The following is a 20,988-nucleotide window of genomic DNA, read 5'->3' as shown; positions in this document are numbered from 1 at the left end:
CAATCTAAACATCGTGCATGTTGCAAGACGACAAAACGTTATTGCTGGTACGTTGTGGAACGTTGTGTGAATAAAAATCAAATGTGTTTGATGGCAGGAGTAAACACTCTGAAATAGAATATAGTCGTAAATGTTTGCATGGTTATACTCAACGTAATTACACGTACGTCACGTACCAGCAGAGTAAGACTGATGTTTTTACAAATGAAGCCATTTATGTATATTGACGATTCGTTTTTGGTGTCACATTTAAAATATTATTTTGTCGTGTCGTTTTATTTTAAAAGAGTTTGTAAAAGCAGAGGCGCAGTAATATTTCAGAAAGAGGCTAGTTTAACAATGGCAGGGGAGTAGCCAGTTCTCCCAGTTCGGGTATATTCGAGATTAGTTTATTTCCAGCAGAAAAGCTGCTGGTGGCAGCAGCAGAAGCTATTGCAGCTATTCCAAGTTAGATGTTTGCTGGCTGGCATTCTGTCTAAAATCTGTTTGGAAGATGTTTCCTGTTGTCTGTAAGAAACTGTGTCTGAATTTGCAGTTTCTCAAGGGGTGTGTTTATGGTATGTTACAGACATTTCAACAGTTTGTTCGTTATGGGGCGGTATGGTGGCTCAGTGTTTAGCACTGCTGCCTCACAGAACCATTGACCCAGGTTCGACTCTTGCCTTGGGCAACTGTCTGTGTTGACTTTGCATAATCTCCCCGTTTTTTCCGGTGTGCTCCGGTTTCCTCACACAACCCAAAGTTGTGAAGACTCGGTGAATTGACCACGATCAATTGCCCATGGTGTTCAGGGATGAATAGGCTAGGTACATTAGTCAGCGGTAAATGTACAGTAATAGGGGAATATGTCTGGTTGGGATTCTCTTCAGAGTGGCAGCATGGGCTTCCTGGGCCAAAGAAACTATTTGCACACTGCCGGGATTGTATGATCAAGTTGCTGCATCAAGTTCGATTAGCTTTCAAAGAGCTACGTTATATTAAACTCTACGTTTTCAATCTGAATATGATCCTTCACAGAAACATTCGTTACATGGCCAGCCTCATTGTACTGCTTCTATTTCTGTGCCCGCTTCTATTCGGTCAGTAGGAAAACATTCCCCAATACCAGTTCCAGTCTCGCTTCCACTTCCGATGGGCTATGCTGCATATAAGATTTAATTTGAAGTAAATGCAACTGGCGCAGCTAAAAGCAGCTCCCCGCCTAAACCCCAGCTGGAAGGGAGCCCCATCAATACGGAGAAAGTTAAAACCATCCATGACAACAACAGTGTTATTTTCGCTTATTTCCACAATCTGACTGCATATGTCTTCCTTTGTTTCCAGCTGTCAGCGTGGCGGTCTGCTGTACAATCCCAAAATTGTGGTTGAATTATTTCAACTGCTGATTTCTAACCATGAAGCCCCACTTAAGATCATTCCATGGTGGTCTCCCTTAACTCAGTAGTGGTATGCTCCTTCACCAGTAACGCAACTGTCTTCCCACTTCTGATTCCTCCTTTGTTTCATCTAAAATATCGATAAAACAGAAGCTGTGAGTGCCTTCCCTCTTTCAAAAATATCTTTGTGATAGCAACGCCATTGTATTTGCATGTATGAGGCGAGACTCTTAGTTCATCCAGTTTGTCTGGGAGACGTGTTGCATCAAAGCAAATATATTATAAGCCTTCAATTGAACTGAGATTCGCAAACTTCCTCTGACTGCTCGTCAAATTAGCTATATTAGCCTTGCCTCAAGCTCTTCTCCAGTCTCTATACGTACTGACCTGAACCTTAGCTTCCTGCCTGACCGTTCCCACCAGACCAGTTTAAACCTACCGAGTGACAGTATGAAACCTCTCTGACAGTATTTTGATGCCCATCTAGTTTCGGTGAAAGTCATCTTTGTTGTACACATCCCACCATCTCTGAAAGGCATCCTAGTGATTTACAAATGTTAAGTTAAATCCCTCCCAATCACGCACCTGTTCATCAATCATGTGCTCAATGTACGACCTCTCCGTTCCAGGCCTCAGTCCCAGGTGTGTGAGGGTGCTGCTCTTTTTAAAAAGTTTATATTGTCCTTTTTTTTCAGAGGGATCATAAAGTCATGGTATCCGACATGTCTGAGCGTATGTAAGTTAAGAAACTTTTAAGTTTAAAAAGCATTTGCATAATTTGAAGGGAGTGGCCAGTTCTCAATCTCAGATATCTCTATTTTGTTTTGTTTTTAACTGTCCGGCTGTTCAGAGCTGTTTGTCTTTTTAGCCTGGGAGATCAAAAGGAACAGATACATTGGAAGAAGGTTCCATGCAAAATCTCTCCGCCATCTCTCTGTCCTGAATGTGTCTGATTTTACCTTTTAGCCAAGGGAGTGTGAATGGGTACTTGTGCAGATGTTTCGAACAGCATCATTAGGTTGGGATAGTCTGTAGCCTGGTAGTTTAAGTTATTCTATATTCTGCTCTCTTTTGTCTGTGTTTTATTTCTTCCTCTGTAAATACATTCTGTTTCGTTTCTAACTGAGGGGTTTTGACCAGCTGCATCATGCCGGGAATATCCACAACACGCCTGCATAAAACAACTAGATATGTTAGGGCTTAGGCTTCCTTCTTGAAATGCTCTGAGGGGACTGGCCTTGTTCAAACCAAATGGAAAGAAGAGTAATCCTGAGATTACCACCCAGAGTTTTAGTTTCCTACCTGACTCTCTAGATTGTCTTTACAGGTCTTCCTACTTATGTCATTTGCGCCAATGTAGGCAATGACCACTATCTCGCTGCCCTCCCATTTTACGATGCACCGAAGTCCTATTTGCATCTTTTTGCACCAACACAGCAACGAATTTCAAAGTTATAAATAAAGGTAAATAATCTGTCAAAGTAGGATTTATTCTGGAATTTGCCTTGTGTTGACATTTGCTACGGTATTAATAGTTTCAAAGGTTTAAATATATTGACATCCCATAAATTCCTTCTGTAACGTGTTTAAAAACTTTAACCACTCTATCTCACATACTAAGCTTCTTTTTTCACTCAAGCACGATCTGTTCCATTAGTTGCTATTGCGGGAAGATAGCTGCATGAATGTGTTTTCCTCCAATAAGGGTTATACGAAGTACAAATGATGATCAGAAATAATTGTGTCTCCAGTGGCGAACATCAGATATAAATAGGTACACCGTTTTCCTTATTTCAGAAGCCAGAAGAAAGCAATTCAGTCTTCTGATTGAAAATGCATGCTCCTGCAAAATCGCTGATATTTTTAATCTATTACTCTGCCCTTGCAGCTTTCGGAGTATCAGGTAAGTTACGAGAATACAGTATATTTGACATATTGATATTTAAACTTGTGTTCGCAAAAAGAAATTCTCAGTTGTTTGATAAACTTGTAAATTAATCTTTGGAACAATGGAATAAGTTTACATCTTTTTTTTGTTCATGCATTCAAAAAGAAAGTAGCTCACTCTCCGAGACAGTGAGCAATGGCAATCAATGGTATTCATTCTCGTTTCGAAGGATCTGCTTAAAATCCCAATCTGGTTCCCTCAGATATTTAGTACAGTTCTATTCGCACTCATATCTCTTTTTGTATTTCACTCGATTCCTTTATGAGCACATTTCATTTCTAGACTTTGTTTTGTAAATTTTTGTGAGATATATGTCAGTATGCATTACCTAGCCCCCCGATTGCCTTCATGTATTAAGTTGAAAGTTTAAATCAGTGCAGTTCATTTTATGATACACACCGAAATGTTATGAGGGAAGGAGTTACAGAATATTGACATGGCAGCCCTGAAGGACAGGTAATATGTTTCCAAGTCTCGGTGATGATTAGCTTGCAGTGGACCTTACAGGTGCCACTTTTCCCAGTGATATGCTGTCTTTGTTCTTCTTTCGGGTAGTGGTCAGGATTTAGAGGATTCTCTCACAGCAGTACTTGTGAATTTCTGCAGTGCGTATGGTCTACTTACAGACATGCTCTATATTCTATTACTCTATACTTCTAAGCTGAAAAATGCGTTGCTGGAAAAGCGCAGCAGGTCAGGCAGCATCCAAGCAGCAGGAGAATCGACGTTTCGGGCATAAACCCTTCTTCAGGAATCATGCCCGAAACGTCGATTCTCCTGCTCCTTGGATGCTGCCTGACTTGCTGCACGTTTCCAGTAACACATTTTTCAGCTCTGATCTCCAGCATCTGCAGTCCTCACTTTCTCCTACTCAAAACATCAAGTCAACGTTGCATTGCACATGTCTGCCTTGCAGAAAATGTGCAAGTATTGGAATTTATCGAATCAGCTCCTCAATCATGCACAATATTGTTTCTTTTCAGCTGGCAATTCCGTGGCACTTTTGTGGCACGAGCATTTGCCACTTACCAGTCCTAAAGCAAATCTATGTGTTTTAGAATCTGATGAGCTGTAGATGACATTGAACTTTGGGCATTCATAATGTCCCAATTCTGGCTTTAAGTTGGTGGAAAGAACGTTTACCTCTGAGCCGAAGAGGTGAGTTTCTTGTTTCTAAGTCTATTGTTATTGTTTACTATGATCAGATATGACTCAAACTGCTTTCTGTAACCATTGTAGCATCGTTACTCTGTCTACTTGGATCTGAAAAGGAGTTCAATTCCTTATGTTTGTATCTCATAGGAAGTTTCAAAACATAAAGTCCCTGAAATAGTTCGCATCCTGGGTTCAATTATTATTTGTGACAGACATTCTTGGCAAGAAACCTTTAAAATTGCATGAATAAAATACGTATTTTCATGTTTAAATCCAGCATATATAGACCAAATTTTGTTATATCGCTTCGCCGAATTAACAGTGTCATTTTTTCTATTTCCTCTGTCTGCCTGTATGACGCTGTCTCTGATTGTACGACTGTCCCGCTCACACTCGTTTTCTTTGGCACTTTGTCTCTTACAGCCAATTTGGTGACGATAGTGTTACTTTCCCGAGGAAGATGTGGCCTTTCAGGATGCATCACCCGATACCTTGTATCTATGGCAGCAATGGATCTCCTTGTTATTGTCGTTGCAGTGATTTTAAGTCGGCTTTTGGCAATTTATTTTCCAGCTAGTTTACTGAATACCACAACAGGATGCCGTCTGATAATTCTTCTCATCTACTGTTCCCGAAACTGCTCTGTCTGGTTGACTGTTGCTTTCACCTTTGATCGGTTCATAACCATTTGCTACCAGAAGCTGAAAACGAGATACTGCACAGAAAAAGTAGCATCTGTAGTTATAGGAATAGTGTGTTTGCTGTGCTGTTTGATAAACATTCCATTTTGTTTCATCCATGAGCCCTTATATATAATTGATAAAATAGGCTGGTACTGCAGCATAAAAGATGTCTATTACACTTCAGTTGCATGGAGATTGTTTGAAACGTTTGACCGCATTCAAACACCATGCCTCCCTTTCCTCCTTATTTTGCTGCTTAATGCAGTAACTGTCAGACACATTATAGTTGCCACGAAAGCCCGCAGGAGACTCCGATCCAACAACAATGAAATGAGTAAACATGACACAGAAATGTAGAGCAGGAGAAAGTCAATCATTTTATTATTTGCTATTTCAGGCAGTTTCCTCCTTTTATGGATGTTGTACATTTTACATTTTCTACGTGTGCAAATTTCAGGCGACAGCTATTCGATCGGTTCCAATCTAAATGACACAAAATTTATCCTGCAGGAAAGCGCATATATGCTACAACTCTTAAGTTCATGCACAAATACTTGTATTTATGCAGTGGCACAGACGAAATTCAGAGGTCAATTGAAAGATACTTTCACATACTTATTTAAGGTTATTACAAAATGTAATAAACAGTGATTGCAGCTGAATAACTTGATGTGACTGTAACACTTCAATGAACCCACAGACAGCACCATAAATCTGTAGCGCAGCAACTATGACATGTGTATCATCACGATGCCCAGGCTTGTTAATTTATACCAATTACAGACAAATCAACCTACTGCGTTAAATCTTCGTGGCAGCCAATTGTGAAGAAATTGTTTCTCAACACTTAGTCTCTGCTCCCTGGCCCAAAACATCACGACAAGGAGATTTCCTTTTGAAACGGAATTGATTGACGCCTGTTTAAATTCTGAATGAGAGGATACTCTTTTGTCTCTGTCATAACTAGTGACCAACAGTAGGTGGTTTTTTTGCTAAATTGCGTAAATGCACATTTGCTCACCAAGATTGCTTCTTTTAAAAAACGTCAGAAATAAAACAAAAGCTTACTGTTCTGTCTTGATATTCTTGGGGCTTCATGTCAAAGAAACTAAAGAGAAACTGTTCGCATTATAACTCGTATGCACGCATCTGTCAAGCAACATGTGTTAAGGTCGACATTAAAATTCCAATTAATGCAATATTCGCTAATAATAAAAAATAAATTCCAGGTATTGAGACATTTTCTCATTTTCCCCTTATTATATGGAGGTGCCCGTGGTAGAGTCTAGTGAACAAAGTCAAAAACCACGTGACACCGCGTTATGGAAAGCACAAGCAATCACATAAATGCACATGCGCACACATAAAACGTCAGAAAAAGAAAATAACTTTAAGATTCTATCTTTACTTTATTGAGGCTTAATATGTGTGAAATACGAGAGAAAATGATCGACATATACGTCGTGCGCACATATCTGCCAAGTGTCATGTTAAGGTCGATATTAAAGATCCATTGATAGAACATTCGCTAATAATAATAAACAAATTAACATTTCCAGCTCCCGAGACACTTTCTCATTTTCCCCTTAATATGTGGAGGTGCTGGTGGTGGACTTTGGTGGACCAAGCCAAATATCACATGACACAGGGTTATAGTCCAACTGGTTTATTTAAAACCCTAAGCTTTGGGAGCTAAATGTCTGAGGAAGGAGTGGGATCTCTGAAAGCTTGCAATTTCAAATAATCCGGTTGGACGAAAACCCGGTGTCTAAGGATATTTGACTTTCCCTTTAATAACCATTAGTCAGCTGTGTCACCAAAAATTAATTATGTTTTGGAATTTGACGCAACCAACAAAAAGAGTAAAAATGTGCAACATTTCCCAATCCATTAATGTCATTAGGAGCTTAGACACATTTCAAATACTTGTTTGGCAACATTTGTTCAGCAGGAGGAGAAACCCTCGTAGGTTTCTTGACATGAAGTGAGGTGTTGTCTCGAATACACTGAAAGCTTTCTCTCACCATCGTATTTTTTCAAAAACTCTTCCGACAGATACTATGGCAAAGTACAGAAATATTTGTATTACCTTACCTTCTAACTCAATGAGGCTGTGATATTTGCACTTCGTGGACTCCAATCGATTGCAGCAGTCCATTTCTTCAATTTTGGAGGTTTTGAATTGAGGAAGGGTTTGGGAAGTCCAAAGTAATAATATAAAACAGCTGACTGTAGCTGCTGGTGGTCAAACAACACAGTCCAAGTTTATGAAAACAGAAAATCCACAGGGTAGTGTCATAGAGTCATAGAGATGTACAGCATGGAAACAACCCCTTCGGTCCAACCTGTCCATGCCGACCAGATATCCCAACCCAATCTAGTCCCACCTGACAGCACCTGGCCCATATCACTCCAAACCCTTCCTATTCATATACCCATCCAAATGCCTCTTATCGAAACATATTTAGATGTAATGAATGATCGTCCTTCCATTAAAGTAGGAATCGTTGCTTCTAGCGACACAACGTGACAGCCAAAGTGGTAGCACTTACTAGAAAAAAGTTGATAATCGAGAGTACAAGACCGGCGGAGTAGGATACTCCAAGGGGAGCTCCTCTGCTATTTTCTGTTCCCTTCTTTTGTTTCCCCCCATTTTTTCCCTTTGGGTCTCTGGGCGGCTCTCAGCCTGCCTTAGCAGCCTGGTATCTCAGCAGGTCATGGCGGTCCCTGCCTGCTCTGTCAGCGGTTCATAGTGGTCCGAGCCTCGTCGCTCATTAGCTCATGGTGGTCCCGGCTTCGTCTCCCAGCGGCTTAAGGGGGTCCCAGCTTTCTCTCTCAGCAGCTCATGGCGGTCTTAACCTGTGATTTTAGGGGCTCACGGAAGTTCCAGCCTGTCGTCTCGGCGGCTCATAGCGTTCCCAGCCTATTATCAGCGGTTCATGGCGTCTCTCAGCCTGGAGTTTGGGCGGCTCATGGCTGGGTGGTGTTCAGCGGCTCATGGTTACTCTCAGCCTGGTCTCTCGGCAGAATATCAGCTGATCTCTAAGCGTTTTATGGCAGTATCTCTTCTGCAGTTTCAGTAGCAGTGACGGTTATGTGTCGGGTTGGTGTTGAGGACAGACAGCTGATCGAGATAAGCGCAGGAGTCATCAAAGACTGTTGAACGTTCAACTTATTCCTTTATCATTCTCGTTGAAACTAGGATATTTTAATTTAAACTATTGTCGATTCCTTTACCTTTCTTATGTTCTATGAAGTAATACTTAGCTGTTTAATTATTGTTTCTCTTACTACTTTTTTACCTGAGTTTCCTTTTTTGATTCATGGTAATTGGTAACGAAAATGGCGTCATCTGTTACAACATGAGATAATTTTCACGGTTACCTTGTAATTCTATGCTTGATTACAAGTGATATCAATATCTAAAAAGATGAAATGTTCAGCACGAATTAGAACATGAATCGTTTGCAACTGTAAGTATGACATGCTCTTTCAAGATTCGAAGAATTATTTCAGTTTTGACAGTGAAATTGCACTTAAAGTGAGGGCAATACTCACAGGTCACGGTAGTGCTGATTCAAAATTTGTTCATTCAAAAAAAGCGTCTTCAGAATTTCGGTCATGGAATCAAAGGGCATCAAGACAGGCAGGATAGTGGCGTTGTCACTACAGCCAAATCATCCCAGATCTTATCAAATTCGGGAACTGGTGCAGTGGGCCAGGCAGCTTACAGCTTTTTTTTTTCAACTCATCCAGTTGCATTTTATTCTGAGTAGTTTCACAAATAAAAAAAGATAATTTTCCCAAATGTGCCGGAGTTAGATATTGGGAAAATCAACCATCTTTCATTCAAAATTGCCACTTATTCACAAACAATGGAGTAAAATGTTGTTGGGGTGTCTGGAATTGTGGGTTTGACATTATAATGAGATCAGCAATGATTTTACCGAAAGACGGTGCAAGCTAGAGTTACGTTGCTTCCAACTCCCTCATATCCATTTGTTTGTGAATCATTTTATCTTATTTTATCCTAACAAGTGGTCTCCCCCTTTCCAATTTATTAATGGATTCAATGCACACATCTTTTCGCTATTTCTCAACAAGTTATTTGTTCCCTCATCTACCGGCTTTTATTTATTTATTGTCCCACGGTATATTGGCTGGAGACAAGTGGGAGTCACTCCTCTGAACTGAGAGTAATCTAGTGCCCTGGTGTCAGCTATATAGGGTTGTGACCAGGGAACAGTTCAAAAGCAGAGTTCACCATCAGAAATGCCGAGGTAAAAGAAAAAGTGAAGGGGAGTGTAGAGATCAAATCAAAATAGAATTGGAGGAAGAAATAAAGCACTCCACATCTCGCTGTGCACTCTTCTCATTGCAGTGAGGACATTGCATTCTCCTTGTACAAGGACACCCCCTCCCGGCATTTGTCAACAATTGAGAAAGTATGATCGCTGGCATTCGATATAATTTATCGCCATCTAATTGGAATTTCGAATGACTTTTAAAATTTGGATATGGTTCATTGCGAGTCTGGGTATTCATGTTCCGAACTCATTATTCTCTCAAACAACAACAGGAAAATATTTGATGCTCAACACAAATAAACTACAGAACAAAATACTTTTTAACCATATAATCAAAAACTCCCAGAGCCTATCAGCACAAATTAATTTCAAAGGTAAGTTTTCTCTTCTTTTTTCCCATTAGAACTTTCGGGGTTGACACAGCTCATGGGGTCGTACTGATAAAACAAATCCCTATAATGTGTCCAAAAACAAAACTTTCCTATTTCAAATACAAAATTTGTTTCTACACAATGTATAATTATATCCACACTGTTCCACCGAAAATTGCCAGCGTTTGTTCAGAATAAACAAAAACACAATGAAAAACTTCATAGAATGCTGCAATATAGAAGAAGGTCAAATTAACGCTCATGTCTAATTCAGCTCTCGAATTACCGATCCAGATAGTGACAATATCCAGTCTTATCTCCGTATTCGTCTACCGTCAATATGCTATTACAAGTTAAGATCAGGTTATCGGGTAATTGCAATTACTCGAGTAATTATCGAGTAATTCCCTCTCACGTTGGAGAGAGGGAAGACTCAGGTGTCAAATCGGAAAGAGTGAGAGGTAAGATTGATATGCAGGAAATATCAAATAAACATTTGTTATGGCACTATTGTTGCGATTAATCTCAACGTTTATTAGCTCTAAATGCAGAGAGCATCTTTTATTCTTTCCGTATGACTTCAAACATTGAGAACAAGACGTGTGAGAGTAACCAGTTGATATATTTGCTTAGGTATCTCTATCAATGCTGCGTTGTTTACAGGTAGATGTTTGTTTTATTTATTTCATTCAATTGTCTAATCTCGGACTTCTATTTCTGGATTCATACTGATGAATACCTCATTGGTTTCACGTAAAGTTAAGAAGCAACAACAGCGGAAAAATACAGACTGAGTTCCATTGGAAACAAGCATTATTTAAAGAATATTGATGGAATTTCTAAATAAGAAGACACTTCTGGAGCATTACTCGCAAGAGATGTTCCAAATGTTTCTAAGTTCAAAATTCTATTTTGCATGTGCGGCGGACAGTATCAATGAAGCATCTCAAACGAGGTCAATATTCCACTGAATGGCAATTTGATTGAGTTTTTAATGGACTGAAGTAAAAGAAATCTCAGACTTTTAAATGCACCCATGTTTACATTTTATAATATGAATGTTTTCAAGCTCTTGCGTTTCTAATAATGCTTCTAAGATCTTGCGAACGGTGGAAAATGTGTGACAATGCTACTCCTTTAATATGTTTATGTTGCCCTTGTATTTTTTTCAGCCGGTCGTAAAGACACACGTTCCGAAATGTCTGGAGATGATCTACTTGAAAAGCTTTCAAGTTCCAAACAAAGCACTTGTACAATGAAAGGGGAGTGGCCAGTTCTACCAGATAAACCTTTCTGTGGTTTGATTTCGTTTTGCCAAGCAGTAAGTTGTGAAGCTGCTGGACGCAAAGAAACAGGACCATGCTAATGTTCCCTGTCTTTGACATCTCTCCTGCAAGACGTGTTTTGATTTTTCCTTTTTTTGCTATTGGATGTTTACGGAGATCTTTGCAAGTATTTGGGAAAGCATCATTAAGTCGGATAACCTGTTGGGTTCTCGAATAGCTTACTTCTATATTCTGTACTCTTTTGTTCGTGTTTCATTCTGAAAACTTGCAAATGACTTCCGTTTGGTGTAAAACTGAGTGGATTGGTCAGCTGCATACTCTTGCAATATTCACTTAACGTCTGCTTACTACAACTAGGAGGGTTAAGGTCGGGGCTATTTTCTTGAAGTGCTTCGAGGGGCTCAGGCCTGGTCCAAAATACGCGCCTTTTGTTGCGTTCTATACAACTGCACTAATGTTAAAGACACAGCAGGTAAAGTACATGAAGCAAGCTTCCACTACCAGTTGTTACAAATTATCACATAAAATATTATGTCGGTTGGAGAATGAATACTGTCCTAAAGTACTGGAGAGAATTCAAGTTCTTTTTGTAAAAAATGATAATTCGCAGCATTCTCGTTCAGCCAAAGATCAACAAAGAAATGCATCTGGCCCACTGTCGTAAAATACAAACCAATGTGGTGAGTATGATTTGCATTTTATTTCAGGATTATTACCAAACACTTCTGCCACCTCCAGCGGGATGCCACCACCAGACATATACTTCGTTCTCTCTTGTCAGCCTTCCACAAGAAACATTCCCTCTAGCAAACCCTGGTCTACTTCTCATTCACTCCCAATACCACCCTCCACCATGTTGTGACATCTTCGCCTGCAACCACAGGGGATGTAATGCTTTCCCGATTACTTGCACCCTCCTCAGTATCTATCTGGAACATACCTTCCAGAAGAAGCATGGGTTTATCTGCACTTCACTCAGTATATGAGTATAGTCTTCTGTATTTGCTGCTCAAAGTTGTGTGCTCTATCTTGCAGAAATATTCTGCTTCGTTGACCACAAAAGTTTTGTCCACGGAGCAAAATCTCTGTGTTTTCCATTACCTGCCCCTTCAAAACGTCACATTCTTCGTTTGCCAAGATTTCTGTTGCATGCTTACTGAAATGCTTCAGTGAAGTTCAGCAAAAGTTGGAAGAACAGCACCTAATTTCCTCCTCGGTCAGTCTGCAGACTGCAATGCTCCATGTAGAGTTCAACAATTTTAGGGCATGGACAAACTCCCCACGTTTCCTCCGCCATCACACACCAGGCCTTGTTTTAATATAGTTACCAGAATGCACAACCCATTTTTAGACATGAGTAATCCCCATTAGAAGCTGTGCATTTTCAGGAGGTTATTGTCATCCATTTATTTGTCTGTTCAACAGGTTTGCTTTCTCTCTAGTCTCGATAGCTTCACCAATTGTGTACTCATGACCCCCTCCCGTTTCTCTACCTTCTATACGTAAATCTTTTTCCTAGCTTTCATCAGTTCTTTGGAGATTCACTGGATCCAAAGCGTCAACCCTGATTTGTGTCCACCTATGCTGCCAGACGTGGTGAGTTTTTCAAGCAATATCTGTTGTTGTTTATGATTTGCAGCTTCAGACGTTCTTTCAGTAATTTGGTGGTATGTTGCATCTCAGTCCTGCATTTTCTTCTCTTTGATGTTTCCAAAATCTCACAAATTCTCAATGGCTTGACCTCATTCTTGTCGTGTGAGCGTTCCTAACCAAGAGACCATTAATTGCCTATCTAGAAAAAAATGATATAAACCACCTCTTTGAAACTTTGTTCTCAGTCCACTTTGATTCATGTCTCAGTTCGTTTTGCAGGTTTAGTACAAGTGAAATGTTTGCCAGGCAATGCAAAGGTCTTAATGGAGAAGTGCATCACTTGGAACTGAGTAGAGAATGGGAGGTGGGATGGACAGGTTATGTCAGGGGTCGAGGCTGTAACTGGGATGAGGTGGGAGATCGGGATATTTCTAAGCGGGCGATGTGAATGGTGAGACCATAAGTTTGTAAGCTCCCGATGTCGTAGATGAGGTGTTCTCTTTCCACTTTGCGTGAGGTCTTATTATGATGGTGGAGGAAGCCCAAGGTCGTCATGTCTTTGGGAGAGTTGAAAGAGGTGTTGAAATGAATGTCTTCTAATGATTGTTCTTGTCTATGTTCCCGACACTGATTTGCCTGCTTGACTATCATTTTCTCTTTTGATCACTCACTAACCATTTATTGCCAGGAGCAGGTAAGGAAATACTGCACACAAAGAGTAACACCTGTAATTATAAAAATAGTCTGTATATAGTGCTGTTTGATCGAAATTCCTCTTTATTTCGTGTGTGGACCATTTCATATTCTTAATAGCGTCAGCTAGTCATGAAACATAAAAGAGATTGAACAGATACTCAACTTCAGTAGCAACTATTCAATCACCCACAAAGGGATGTCATTTAAATCAGCCACAAGACACTGCAGCACCCAGGAATTCCAACAAGGCGAGGACAAATACCTATGCAATGTATTCAGGAACAACAGATATCCTGTAAGTGCAGTCCTTCGATTCCTGCACAACAGACTTAAACTGGCTGACTCAACACGCCCAGAGACACTAACTACCTTACCATCCATCAAAGACTTCTCAGAGATGATGGCCAGAATACTCCAGACCCGAGGCATCATGCTCGCCCACAAAGCTACCATCGCACTGAAACAGTTACTGATGAATTTAAAGGACCACATACCCACAACCAGCAGAACGAACGTTATCCATTAAATGTCCTGCAAAGTCTACAAAAAACATTACAGTGGACAAACTGACAGGACAGTACCCACCAGGATACATGTGCGCCAACGATTTAACAAAACAGGACCAACTGTCACAAGTATCCACACACAGAGACGAAGAGGTACATTGGCTTGACTGGGGCAATACATCCATCCTTGGACAGATTAAATAAAGACACATGGAGAAATTCCTCAAGGCCCGGCATTCAAACCGGAAATCATTTAATAAACATATAGTTTTGCGCCCCATCTGCCAAATTCTCAGACACAGTACCGGAAATGATATCACTTACCACAACAAAGTAAGACACACAACTAGAAAGCGGGAGAGAACAACCTCAGCAGTGTCCAGCTTATGGTATGGCGGCACGGTGGCACATTGGGAAGCACTGCTGTCTCACAGCGCCAGAGACGCGGGTTCAATTGGCGCCTCTCTGTATGGAGATTGTACAATCTCCCCGTGTCTGCGTTGGTTTCCTCCTACAATCCAAAAATGTGCAGGTTAGGTGAATTGGTCATGCAAAATTGCCCGTAGTAAATATATGGGAATGGGTCTGGGTGGGTTGCGCTTCGGCGGGTTGGTGTGGACTTGTTGGGCCGAAGGGCCTGATTCCACACTGTGAGTAACCTAACACATATTACTGAGAATGGTGACGAAACATCTCAGGGAGCAAATTTCCAAACTGTACAAAGACATCGGTTGCATGGAAACTAGTTAACATTTTTGACCACTTTCAACCTCCATATCTACCATTCCTCCTTATTTAGCTCCTTATTGTAGTGACTGTCAGACACATTAGAGCACATTGGACTTCCACCCCACAGCAAGGAAATTAGTTCAGGCGACACAAAATGGAAGATCAGGAGAATATTCATCGCTACAGCCAGTTTCGACCAGTCGTGGCTGACGTGCAAGTACATTTTATACTTGTGCAAATGTCAGGTGGCAGCTTTTCGATGAGTTTCAATCCCAATAACCCAATTCTTTCATCTGCAGGAAAACTGGTTCATACTGCAACTCGTAAGTTCATGCACGACTACGTGTATTTATGCAATGTCAAAAAACACAATTCAGAGGGGAGTTGAAAGATGCTTTCAATTACTTCTCCAAGCTTAGAAGGAAATGTCAAAAACAGTGAGCCGAGTTGAATAACTGGATGTGACTTCAGCATTTCAGCAAAGCACGCACAGCAATATGATTCTGCAGCTCAGAAATTCTGACGTGCATTACCATTGACAGAAAAAGCAACACACAACTCTGCTTTATCTGTTCATGGCAGCCACCTGTGAGAGAGATTGTTTCTCAAGGTTTCACCTCTTCTATCAGCAGCAAAAAAACTCACAATAAGAAGATTTGCTTTTGAAATGGATTTGAATGATGCATGTGTAAAATCTAGATGGGAAGATATCTATGGCTTCTGTTAAAATCATTAAGATTTTTTTGTTTTGAAATTGTGCACAAATGTACACATGCACACCAAGATTGTCCCTTATACTAAACATAGAGAAGAAAAGAGGTACCCCCAGTTAAGATTCTGTCCTGACGTTCTTGGGGGCTTCATATCTCTGAAATATGGGAGAAAAGGTTCATATTGTACAAATCAGCTTTGTAACATGAAACTAGTTATGCTACCGAATTTGACACAACTAAAAAAAAAGTAAAAATATGTATTTTTTCAAACTAATCCTTCAATGTCATGCATATGAGTGCCCATATGTGACAGTTTTTCATTGGCAGAATTTGACCACCAGATAAATCTTTCTAGTTTTCATGACAGGAAGGCAGATTACAACCTAAATGGAATCAATTAGGTAAAGGGTCAGTACAAAGGGATCTGGGTGTTCTGGTACACCAGTCAATTAAAGTAAACATGCAGGTACAGTAGGTAGTGAAGAAGGCTAATAGCATGCTGGCATTCATAACAAGAGGGATTGAGTGAAGAAGCAAATAAGTTTTTCTGCAGATGTACAGAACACTGATGAGACCACACCAGGAGTATTGTGTGCAGTTCTGGTCTCCAAATTTCAGGAAAGACATTCTGACTATTGAGGGAGTGCAGCGTAGGTTCACGAGGTCAATTCCTGGAATGGCGGGACTACCTTACTCTGAAAGACTAGAGCGACTGGGCTTGTATACCCTTGAGTTTAAAAGACTGAGAGGTGATCTGATTGAGGCATATAAGATCATTAAAGGATTGGACACTCTGGAGGCAGGAAACATGTTTCCGCTGATGGGTGAGTGCTGAACCAGAGGACACAGCTTAAAAATACGGGGTAGGCCATTTAGGACAGAGATGAGGTGAAACTTCATCACCCAGAGAGTGGTGGCTGTGTGGAATGCTCTGCCCCAGACGACAGTGGAGGTCCAGGCTCTGGATTCATTTAAGAAACGGTTGGATAGAGCTTTCAAGGATAGTGGAGTCAAGGGTTATGGAGATAAGGCAGGAATAGGATACAGATTAAGGATGAGCAGCCATGATCATATTGAATGGTGTTGCAGGCTCGAAAGGCTGAATGGCCTACTCCTGCACCTATTGTCTATTGTCTATTGAAGCCGTGTATTGCTTTGCATGCACTGGAAACTTTCCTTCAACATATTAAACTGTGAAGACAAAGTCTCTGCAGATCTCAGAGCAAAACACATAATCATTTGTATCACACTACATTCTACCTCAGTTAAGACGTATCATTTCCACATCATGAATCTAACCGACGGCAGCAGTCCACTTTTTCCAAATTTGCTCGCAGAAGTTTTTGGGTTGGGGAAGGGGTTGGGAAGTCGGAATAAACAAAATTAAATCAGATGACTGTAGTTACTGGAGTTCAAACAACTCAGTCCAATGTTGTCAAAACAGAAAATCCTCAGGGTACTTTGATGAGACCAAGCACATAGCAAACTTCCATAATCAGATATGACCAATTAATAGACAAATTATCGTTTCAGTTAACGAATGGAAACAGTCGTCAAGTACTAAAGAGGACTCGATTTTTTAAAAAAAAATAAATACTATTTGGGAAGATTCTCGTCCAGTCGCTGTTCAAAACAAATGCATCTAATTTCCTCTTTAAAATACTGACCGATATACTGAGTATGACTTGTTCTTTTATTTCAGGATTAGTGACCACAATTTCTGCCTCCTCTGGGTGATGTAAAAACCAGTCACATACATAATTCTCGCTTGCCAGTATTCCGCAGATACCATTCCATCCAGGCCACCCTGGCCCAGCCCTCATTCACTTTCAACATCGCCTCCTGTAGCGACATGGCACTTTACCCTGCAACCACAGAAGTTGCAACATTTGCCCTATATTTGGTGTCCAGGCCAATGAAAGCAAGCTTGCTGTATGCCTTCATGACCACCTTATTTGTGCGATTTAGCACTGTACGCGATCTGGAGACCATTGCACCCAAAACCCTCTCCATGTCAATGTGGCTAAGAGTTCTGCCATTTATTCAAGAATTAAAGAGCTGAACTTGATCTTACAAAATGCATCAAATTACAATTTCCGGGTTAAGCTCGATTTCTCGACCTAATTCTGCAATCTGTCTATCTGCCAGTATATCCTTTGACAATTCTGACAGTTATCTTCACCTAAGACAATGTTTGTGTCATCCGCAAACTTACTAATCAGACCTCCCACCTGCATTTACTTTCAAATCATTTATACGGATCAGAAAGAACAAAGATCATAGAACTGATATCAGCACAATACCTCGAGTAACCTATCTCTGTTCTGAAAACTACGTTACCATCACAACTCTCTGTTTTCTAGATCCAAGTCAGTTCATCTATCCAGCACACCCCAGAACCGACGAGAATCTCCATTTTGTTCCAACCTCCCATAGGTATAATATCAAATTGACTTATAAATGTCCATTTGGAAACGATCCGGTGCCCTTCCCTCATCACACACTCTTGTCTCCACCTCTAGAAAACAAAATCAAGTCGGTGAGAGATGATGTTTTCGGCAGTAACCCATGTTGGCTATCACTAAGAAGTCAATTTGCCTCCAAGTGTGAATGTTACTGGTCACTTAGTCTCTGCTTCAACAGCTCCCACGGCGCTGACATTTGCCTCACCAATGACAGAAAAATTACGCAAATGATCTTTGTTTCCCTTCTTAAACAAAGGAAGAAAACATTTGTTACACAAACGTGTTCTGTACCTCATTATTCGTCATGTCCTTTTCTGTGTAGATTACTGCTCCAAAGAGTTCATTAAGGATCTCACCCGGTTACTGCGGTTCTGCACATGACCTCATTCTTTTTTGTTGTGCCGACTTAGTCTTTCCTCTCTCTCTCTCTCTCTCTCTCTCTCTATATATATATATATATATATATATACAGAACAATTGCTTCGTTCAGGATACGCATGTCCCTGTGAAAAAGAAGGACAAGAATGATAGGAATTTGGAACGTTGGATAGCAATTTATCAGATTGGTAAAAAAAAGGAAGGATATATATATATATATATATCCTTCCTTTTTTTTACCAATCTGATAAATTGCTATCCAACGTTCCAAATTCCTATCATTCTTGTCCTTCTTTTTCACAGGGACATGCGTATCCTGAACGAAGCAATTGTTCTGTGAATGACTCCCAAAAGTCAGATGTGCATTTGCTCACAAACAGCTGCTCTCAATCCACAATCTCTGATTATTGCTTAATTCGATTTCAGCTAGCCTTGCCCCTAATATAACACCTTCATCCGAGGTCCACTCTTGACCTTCTCCATAAGAATCCAATACCTTATGGCCACTATTCCCGCAATGATCGCCCACTGAAACTTTGCTCATCTTGCCTCGCTGCAAAATAAATTGATGACGTCCTCCCTCAACACAGCTGTGATATGCTCCTTCACCAGTAGTGCAGTGTTTCTCCTTACTAACATGCTGCTCTGGTTCCAGCCCATATGTCCCTACCACACTAATTTAAATACCCCCGAATGCCACTGTCAAACATCCCCGACAGGATTTTCGTGCACATCCATTTTAGAAGCAAGCAGTCCTTCATCTAAAACTGCAGTTTAATTTCTAAAAATGTGAGATTCTGCATTTTGGAAAGGCAAATTAGCGCAGGACGTATACATGTAACAGCAAGGTCCTGGATTGTTACTTGAACATAGAGGCTAGGGAGTGCGGGTTCTTGAAAGTGGAGTCTGCGGTAGATAGGATGGTGAAGAAGGCGTTTAGTATGTTTTCCTTTAATGTTCATTGCATTAAGGAAAGGAGTTGGCACGTCCTGTTGCGGCTGTTCAGGACATTGGTTAGGCCACTTTTTAAATATTGTGTGCAATTCGGATCTCCCTCCTGTGCAAAGGATGTTGTGAAAATTGGAAGGGTTCAGAAAAGATCTAGCAGGGTGCTGGCAGGGCTGGAGTTGTTGCGCTGCAGTGAGAGGCTGAATAGACCGAGGCTGTTTTCCTTGGAGCGTCAGTGGCTGAAGGGTGACTTTATAGAGGTTTATCAAATTATTAGAAGCACGGATAGGATGAACAGAGGAGTTCCTTTCCATGGGTTATTGGAGTCCAGAACTAGAGAGCATAGTTTTGCGGTGAGAAGGAATCGTTTCGAAGTGACCAAAGTCACTAAACGGCTGGTGTGAGTATGGGAAGAGCTGCCAGAGGAACTGGAGTAAGCTGGTAGGATTACAACATTACAAAGGCACCTGGATGGCTACATGAGTAGGAAGAAGGTTTTTAGGGATGGAATTCTCCATGGCTACATGAATGTAGGACTCATGTTCTCTGGCAGACATCGCAATGATCCGTATATCTTAAGCTAGCCAACTTCAACAGACACACACCGGTTAATTTACCATTGTTTTTAATGTACAATGTGTCTGTTCATACGCTGCATTGTACGTAGCACGGGACGTAATCCTGAGATTATTACCGGAGAGTTCCTGCATTTTAGATCTAACTCTCTGAATTGTTATTGCAGGTCGTCCCACCTATGTCAGTCTTCCCAAAGTGGACAATGACTTCTGTCTGTCTGCCCGCCCAGTTTAGGATGCCCCAGAGTCTCATTCGTATTTCTTTCAAAACCACCACAACAACAAATTTCAGGGTTTAATATATTGCTTATCAAACTACATGTCTTCTTGAAATTTGTCTTGGGCTAGTATTAACTATGCTTTGTAACAGTTTGAAATGTGTAAATCCTTTGATATCCACATGATTTCGTTTTGTTACGTGTTTAATCCCTGAAACTAATTTATCTCACTTACTGAGCTTTTTTGTCTTCTTTTTAAGCACGGTCTATTGCCTTCTTTGTTCTTAACGTGAAAGTGGCTGCATTTATTTGTGTTATTTTTATAAGGACTGAACCAGGTACAAAAGTTGATCTGAAATAATTGTGTCTCTAGTGGTGTTGATAAGATATAAATAGGTGCATCACAATTCTTACTTCAGACGCCAGAAGGGAGCAATTCATTATTCTAATTGAAAATGCATGCTCCTGCAAAGTCGCCAATATTTTTAATTTATTACTCTGCCCTTGCAGCTTTCGGAGTTCCAGGTAAATTATGAGTATACTTGGCATAGTGTTCGCAGAATAGCTGTGAATTTATTATATTCTGAGATAGTCGATAAAATTCTTGTTTAATCAGTACAGCATTTTAATAAGACTATACATTTTTGTATTTTCAACTCTGAAGTTAGGTGACTCACCGAAATAGAAAACAAAGACCATCAATGACTTTCATTCTGTTTTCGACGGTTTTTATTTGCAGTCACAACATGGTTCCCGAAGATGTTGTTTGCAGAAGTGTTCGCATGTACATCTACTTTCTGTAACTTACTTGATTCCTTCATGAAGATTTTTTATTTCTGAACATTTTTTCGATACTTTCCTGGAACATGGGAACAGTTAGATGGTTCAACATGTATTATCCAACCCTAGATTCCCTTTAGAAGGTGTTGGTTAAGTTGTCGTTTTGAACCACTGCAGTTCATCTTAAGCAAGTACACCGAAATGTAGTGCGGGAAGTAGTTGCAGGATAGTGACACAACAACACTAAAGGAGCGACATTAT

At 40.5% G+C, this 20,988-nt stretch overlaps 1 pseudogene; it reads left to right on the top strand.

The window, feature by feature from the left end:
* The first annotated feature begins 3,209 nt into the window (after nt 1–3,209).
* Nucleotides 3,210–8,245, top strand: LOC148138176 (putative G protein-coupled receptor 139; annotated as a pseudogene).
* Nucleotides 8,246–20,988: the final 12,743 nt, after the last annotated feature.

The sequence above is a fragment of the Chiloscyllium plagiosum genome, unplaced genomic scaffold (genome assembly GCF_037043375.1).
Source record: "Chiloscyllium plagiosum isolate Xiang-an unplaced genomic scaffold, Cpla_swu_hap1 HiC_scaffold_41, whole genome shotgun sequence".
NCBI classification, from domain to species: Eukaryota; Metazoa; Chordata; class Chondrichthyes; order Orectolobiformes; family Hemiscylliidae; genus Chiloscyllium; species Chiloscyllium plagiosum.
Note: the sequence above shows the minus strand (reverse complement) of the source record. Positions and strands in the feature narration are given on the sequence as shown.